The following is an 8,793-nucleotide window of genomic DNA, read 5'->3' on the forward strand; positions in this document are numbered from 1 at the left end:
AATTGCCTGAATTTGTATGAGAAATACCTGTTTTTAGCTCAGTGTATTTTACATATTTCGGAAATTAGCATTGTGACTCGGGTGCATTGTCCTCCCCTTGTAGAAGTGATTCTTCGTCTATAATGTTCAATTTTATAAAGACCTTAACCTCAAAACCTTCCCGCAATCATATATATATCCCTTATGAGAAATCCATTTTTCCACGTCTTAGACTTCTGGCCCGAGAATGTTTTATTTTTTTGCATTGCCTAGAAATGTCCTCCTGACTCCTGAGAGGGTCGCAGTTCTGTTCGCACTTTGCATAATCTGCTTTTGGCAGCCGCTATGACATTCTGCTGGCACCGGGCCAGGGCAACATGTGCAATGAAATAGTTTCTACTGTAAATTCAATTATTTAGTATATCAACTAATTTCAGATGATTAACATCCAAGGTTTAGATTTCATTGCAAACGTTGAGCTGCAGCATTTTTCATCTATGCATATTTAAATTGAAAAATATTTGTCCGAGGCCTCAATATGTCATTGTCATGTGGAAGCTGACATCATAAAACAATGCGCTCATTTATTTTTTTTTTAATGAAACTTCCAAGGAGCAGAAAAATAATCGTTACAATTTACAATCCACAAAAACCTTGAAGTTAGTCCACCTCTTTACTGGACTATGGCTCCGTTCAGGTTGGATTTGGGACTATTTTGGGTGGCACATGAGAAGAGTCCTATTACCAAATGGGAAAAGTTGTTATGGACTACCATTGTAATAAAATGTATACTATGTAATCAACATTATTTTCCAATAAGAAATACACCCACAAGACATAATTTAAGCAACTTAAAGGAAATTTTCATCATCTCCTCCTTGAATCGATGTTCATCCACTGAGTGCTGCACAGTTGGAATTTTAGGTTTAGCCTCCACTGTTCCAGAGCAATCGGTAGTGGAATTTTTACCACCCAATGTGCTATTTAGACTATCTACTGTGAGTTGGGCAGTACTACGATATCAACCCAGAGCCCACGATCACCCACCTTACAGTAGAGAGGCTGATTAAACTGTTGAATGCCAAAACTAATGACGTAGATTGTTCAGGAATATTTTGGCTACTAAATGGACATGGCTCCCTTGGGTCAACAAAAGAAACTTATACTGGAGGTCCATGCTACATTAACCTATAGGAAATAGACATTTTAAATTAGGTCGCTGCAAAGGGGTATTCCCACGAAGACAAGATTCTTAAATATACTCAGAACATAAAATAACACATTCTCTAATTCACTGTTTAAATACAGCATTTCACAGATATAATTCCAACCTGTCTTTATCTGTCCCAGTGTAGACCATTTCAGTTTCCTCAGGATCCGACTGTTAATCTTCTCACTTTAGGGTGGGGAATGACAGATCTTTCTCATGAATAGATTCTGCTGTCTCCCACTGCAGTTTATCGGCATCATCCCTCCCTCCTGCATTCCAAGACTAGTTTACACTCACACAGACTCTCCTGCCGGCAAACAACAACGTGTGGAGAGTAGATCTACAAGCTACAGGCAAGATAAGATCTTCATATCAGGGGAAAGAGGTATAGCAGAACTTCTATCATTAGCATTGTGACATAAGTGCATGGTTCTCCCATTGTAGAGGCGGTTCTTCGTCTTCTGTAATGTTTCCCCGCTGGTCCTTTTTGGGCATGTCGGGACACGAAACGGCGGAGACCACACCTGGTCTAAACAGATCCATCATGGTGGAGATTGTGTCTGGATCTACTGAGAGGCCAATATCCGGCTATCGGAGCACCTGGGCGGAATTTCAAGACGGGTTGGGAATTTTAAGTGTCATCAGTGGCAAAACCATGTTTCCCGCTTCATCTCAAAGGGGTGTTCAAAATTTACAATACAGTTGGCCTATTATTAGGACAATACCTTGAAATGATATTGGACAGGGATCAGCTACAATACCCTGAACTAAGTAGACAGGATTAGGTTGTACTGAGATAATGCTTGACTAAGGTCTACAGCCTAAGGTTCTGATGGCCTATCCCAAGAAAGTTCTCTGTAAAGTTAACCTGAAATGTTTGCTTTGAGTGGAAACAAGCAGAATTTTTAAAATCTCTTATTCTAAATCTTATTCTCATCAGAAAATATATTGGAAACTGTAAGAACAAAGTGTAAAAATATATCTAAACATTGAAAAAAAACAAGTTTTGCTCTAAAACCCTGGCGTCAGACCCAATATATTTATGGTCTCTGACAAAAATAATAATAGGGATATGCAAACTGTTCTCAAGATCATTGTACGAAATGGACAAAAAAACATCACGGGCTGCTGATAGAATAATGTGGATCAATCAAGAGCCGACAGCAATTTTCTGATATAATCTTCCAAAGTATTTCCTCATGTAACAACCACAAAATGTAACTCTCCAGTAATTCATTATTCATGGACGCAGTCCAGGAGCTCATGTTTATGGATTATGGAATGTGCAATACAAGAAAATCTTGCTTAAAATAATCCACGGAATTGGGAATATTAACTTCTCAAGGATATAGGAAGGAAATGTATGACAATGATATTAATATCATACATTAAAAAATAATCAGTTTAAGGTGGATATTCATTTTTGCTGTCTAGCGGTAATGACTGGACCATGAATGAAGGATCTGAATGTGGTTATAGCAAAAGACTTTACAGTCATTAGCTATTAGGGATGTAATTTAGGGAGGGGAAATTAACTGTTTGCGTAGGGTCTCTTATAAAAAAAAACACAGCATTCGAGAAAGTCACCAAAACACCCAAGACTTGTGTACATGACTATAGTATGATACAACGCAGATAGGTTGTGGACCCATTCTTGAATGGAATTTCTTGGGTAATTCTCAAGGTTGTGATCCGGCAGGTATTCCGCCTCTAACCCCCATATGGGCATCTGGACTTCAATGTGACAGGATCTCTCCAAGTAGACTGGTGGCAACAGGTCCAAGCAGGCCAGAGGACGTTGGTGCACAGGACCAAGTAGTAAGGAAAAAGATAGTCAAAGACAAGCCAAGGTCAGGGCAGGAAGACCAAGCATAGAGCAGGTACATGGCACAGGCCTACAGCTTTCATCCAAAGACAAAACAAGTTAGGATTGTCGCTAAGAACCCGAAAAACAGAATCACAGGTCAAAAACGTAGTAGTAAAACCAAGCTTGTGTCACGAACAAAGAATGTGGTTAGTGGAAGTTTGACCCATGCCATTGGATTTTGAATGGTTGAAGCCATCCTCCACATGATGGAGAAGTGATTGAGAAAATTGTAGTATTGCAGAAGTACTCAATTAAATTATAAGTAATGCCTTGTAATTATGGATGAGCGGACCCGTTCAGGTTCGAGTTCGCCCAGTTTAGCCAAATAAATAAAGCATGTGAGCTGCTCAGCTTTCCTGGGTAAGCCCCGAACCCCAACTTCTGTCTGAAGTTGAGGTTGGGAATCCAGAACCTGCAATATTCAGCAGGAACCCAAATACTTAGGTTAAGGTCCACTCAACCCAACTTGTAATAGATAGTAGTGCCAATTCCTCCAACTAGGACTGCTCAATGTCCATAGGGGATCGGCTATGAAGGGAACTTACATTCTATTGTAGTAATATGGTGCATAATGTACATTATTCTAATACCTGGTTATCCTTGTATCATTATTGAACTAGGTAGATTACCCCTGTTCTCCAGCATCACTGTACACATCTTTTTCATACTGGGACATTTTTACTGGGTAGATTATTGCAGTAACTTTGACTTGATTGCACCACATTTACCAAAACCAGTGCAAACTGCATGGTGAAGTTTGCCTGTATAGTGTGCAGGGGGCGCCATATTCAATAATTGTGGTGCATGTTCATCATAAATCTGGTGCCCGCTGCACTTTCTCTGACAGACTGCAGCAACTTTTTTGGGTGCGCCACAATTCTGTGGCGCATTGTCCAACTGTGCACCGTAACTCCTCTTTTATTGCAGAATTTTGTGTCAGGTACAGTGCAGCCGTAACACGCATGTGCAATGGACACTTTATAAGTACATGGGGAAGGAACATGCAAAGTCCAACAGAACAATGGCGCAGGGCTTTAAATAAATGTGTCCCATTGTGTATATTTTCCACTATTGTAACCACTGTGTGTATTATCTCTGTACTGTGACATCACTGTGTGTATTATCCTGTACTGTGACATCACTGTGTGTATTATCCCTGTACTGTGACATCACGGTGTGTATTATCCCTGTACTGTGACATCACTGTATGTATTATCCCTGTACTGTGACATCACTTTGTGTATTATCCCTGTACTGTGACATCACTGTGTGTATTATCCCTGTACTGTGACATCCCTGTGTGTATTAGCTCTGTACTGTGACATCCCTGTGTGTATTATCCTGTACTCTGACATCACTGTGTGTATTATCCTGTACTGTGATATCACTGTGTGTATTATCTCTGCGCTGTGACATCACTGTGTGTAGTATCCCTGTACTGTGACATCACTGTGTGTATTATCCCTGTACTGTGTGACATCACTGTGTGTATTATCCCTGTCCTGTGACATCACTGTGTGTATTATCCCTGTACTGTGACATCACTGTGTGTATTATCCCTGTACTGTGATATCACTGTGTGTATTATCTCTGCGCTGTGACATCACTGTGTGTATTATCCCTGTACTGTGACATCACTGTGTGTATTATCCCTGTACTGTGACATCACTGTGTGTATTATCTCTGCACTGTGACATGTGTGTATTATCCCTGTACTGTAACATCACTGCGTGTATTATCCCTGTACTGTGGCATCACTGTGTATTATCCCTGTCCTGTGACATCACTGTGTGTATTATCCATGTACTGTGACATCGCTGTGTGTATTATCCCTGTACTGTGATATCACTGTGTGTATTATCTCTGTACTGTGACATCACTGTGTGTATTATCCTGTACTGTGACATCACTGTGTGTATTATCCCTGTACTGTGACATCACGGTGTGTATTATCCCTGTACTGTGACATCACTGTATGTATTATCCCTGTACTGTGACATCACTTTGTGTATTATCCCTGTACTGTGACATCACTGTGTGTATTATCCCTGTACTGTGACATCCCTGTGTGTATTAGCTCTGTACTGTGACATCCCTGTGTGTATTATCCTGTACTCTGACATCACTGTGTGTATTATCCTGTACTGTGATATCACTGTGTGTATTATCTCTGCGCTGTGACATCACTGTGTGTAGTATCCCTGTACTGTGACATCACTGTGTGTATTATCCCTGTACTGTGTGACATCACTGTGTGTATTATCCCTGTCCTGTGACATCACTGTGTGTATTATCCCTGTACTGTGACATCACTGTGTGTATTATCCCTGTACTGTGATATCACTGTGTGTATTATCTCTGCGCTGTGACATCACTGTGTGTATTATCCCTGTACTGTGACATCACTGTGTGTATTATCCCTGTACTGTGACATCACTGTGTGTATTATCTCTGCACTGTGACATGTGTGTATTATCCCTGTACTGTAACATCACTGCGTGTATTATCCCTGTACTGTGGCATCACTGTGTATTATCCCTGTCCTGTGACATCACTGTGTGTATTATCCATGTACTGTGACATCGCTGTGTGTATTATCCCTGTACTGTGACATCATTGTGTGTATTATCTCTGTACTGTGACATCACTGTGTGTATTATCCCTGTACTGTGACATCACTGTGTGTATTATCCCTGCACTGTGACATCACCGTGTGTATTATCCCTGTACTGTGACATCACTGTGTGTATTATCTCTGTACTGTGACATCACTGTGTGTATTATCCCTGTACTGTGACATCACTGTGTGTATTAGCTCTGTACTGTGACATCGCTGTGTGTATTATCCCTGTACTGTGACATCACTGTGTGTATTATCCCTGTACTGTGACATCCCTGTGTGTATTATCCATGTACTGTGACATCACTGTGTGTATTATCCCTGTACTGTGATATCACTCTGTGTATTACCCCTGTACTGTGACATCACTGTGCATATTATCTGTGTACTGTGACATCACTGTGTGTATTATCCCTCTACTGTGACATCACTGTGCATATTATCTGTGTACTGTGACATCACTGTGTGTATTATCTCTGCGCTGTGACATCACTGTGCATATTATCTGTGTACTGTGACATCACTGTGTGTATTATCTGTGTACTGTGACATCACTGCGTGTATTATACTTGTGCTGTGACATCACTGTGTGTATTATCCATGTACTGTGACATCACTGTGTGTATTATCCATATACTTTGATATCTCTGTGTGTATTATCTACATATTGTGACATCACTGTTTATTATCTCTATACTGTAACATCATTGTGTGCACTATCCCTATAATATAACATCACTGTCTCTACTATCCAAGTACTGTGACATCACTGTGTGTATTATCCCTGTACTGTGACATCACTGTGAGTATTATCCCTGTACTGTGACATCACTGTGTATTATCCCTGTACTGTAACATTACTGTGTGTATTATCCCTGTACTGTGACATCACTGTGTATTATCCCTGTACTGTAACATTACTGTGTGTATTATCCCTGTACTGTGACATCACTGTGTGTATTATCCCTGTACTGTGACATCACTGTGTGTATTATCTCTGTACTGTGACATCACTGTGTGTATTATCCCTGTACTGTGACATCACTATGTGTATTATCTCTGTACTGTGACATCACTGTGTGTATTATCCCTGTACTGTGACATCACTACGTGTATTATCTCTGTACTGTGACATCACTGTGTGTATTACCCCTGTTCTGTGACATTACTGTGTGTATTATCTCCATACTATGACATCACTGTGTGTATTATCCCTGTACTGTGACATCACTGTGTGTATTATCTCTGTACTGTGACATCACTGTGTGTATTATCCCTGTACTGTGACATCACTATGTGTATTATCTCTGTACTGTGACATCACTGTGTGTATTATCCCTGTACTGTGACATCACTATGTGTATTATCTCTGTACTGTGACATCACTGTGTGTATTATCCCTGTACTGTGACATCACTATGTGTATTATCTCTGTACTGTGACATCACTGTGTGTATTACCCCTGTTCTGTGACATTACTGTGTGTATTATCTCCATACTATGACATCACTGTGTGTATGATCCCTATAATGTGCAATTCTAAAGCCCCAATCACATAATGTACAGCAGTGTCTTATCACAGCGACCACCCCCATGTCTCTTTAGGTGGTCCGCAAATATTTCTTACTAGGATTTTGATACAAAAAAAGCGTATTGTGAATAATGAGCCATCAATAATACTGAGTACGATCTAAAGATTCTCCAAAATGTGGTTATGTCATCATAACCTTAACTGACTGGGTCATTATTCAGCCAAATTCACATAAATCTAGGAACGTTGCTTCCCGGAGCAGAGCTGAACATATCAACAAGTTGACACATTTGTGAAAATGTTATTCCTTTTCTATTTATTTCACTCAATGGCTCGAGGTCCAAACTAAACACTTTCTTCACAGTAACAGTTTTCGGGGCTTTGAAATCTAGATTTGGCCCGGAGAGATTACAATGACGGCGAGAACGACTCCTATCCTCTGCGGAGCCGGATTTCACAGATATCATTGCTCATTTCCTTAAGCAATTGCAAATCTAAACATTCAAGGGTTTTTTTTCGGGATTATAAAACTTGCTGTGAATAATTCCCCAATTTTTAAACAATTAGCGCGGCGCAGCTGTGTGGGAACGCTCTGGACTCGGTTTCAAAAATTCTCGGCCAGGGAAGGAAATAACATTTGTTTTAAGGTTTGGCCACATTCGTCTTTTCTTTATTTTATTTAAGAATAATTGGCGGTCGTAGTTATTAGTTTTTATGGATTTTCTGCTGAAATAAAAAATACTTTCAGGGGATAGTTTGCTATTTGTTTGCTATTTGTATTTGCCTATCAAACTGCAAGCGAAGATGTTCTAGGTCCTGGTTTGGTTCTGGCTCCACATCTAGTCTTTGGTGCCTCTCTTGTCATAACGGGTATCATCTAGTAACTCTACATGACCCATTTTCTAAAGGACCACCTGCACCAAAATTTCCATTATAACAAGAGAACACTTAGGGGCTCATTTACTAAGGGCCCCGCGGACCGCACTTTCGTCGGACATCCCGACGATATCCGTTCTGCGCTGCTGGGTCAGGGATTGAAAATGGGTTTTTGGCGCACGCGATCGGATTTTGGTGCAAATGCGCCGGCTTTCATGCAACACAAAACAGGGGGCGGGCCATTGGACGATCCGACGGATTCGGACAAACCGCAGGATTTAACTTAAAAAAATTGTGTCGCCAGCCAAGCACTTACATGCATGTGGAAGAAGAAGGTGAACTCCGGCGGACCTGATCGGGAAGCGACACATGCAGGATATCGGGCGCACGATCTTCATGAATCGCGGCAGAGGGCATCCTAGTTGGACAGTCCGGGTAAGTAAATGTGCCTCTTAGACTTAGATATCCCAAATCTGAATGAAACAAAAAGAGTCCATGCATAAAGCTTGAAACGTTGCTCTATGTTAAAGGAATCTTCCATCAAAATCGGTCATGATAAACCAGGGACATTACCCATAGATCCAGGTACCGTGACTGCGGGAATCTTCATCTATTTCTTATCCATGGCCTCCTTCCTTCCAAAATCAACTTTTAAAATTATGCTAATTATGCTGCAGCTTCATAGTCTGTTTAGGTTGATTAGATTGTGA

This window comes from Engystomops pustulosus, chromosome 5 (genome assembly GCF_040894005.1).
Source record: "Engystomops pustulosus chromosome 5, aEngPut4.maternal, whole genome shotgun sequence".
NCBI classification, from domain to species: Eukaryota; Metazoa; Chordata; class Amphibia; order Anura; family Leptodactylidae; genus Engystomops; species Engystomops pustulosus.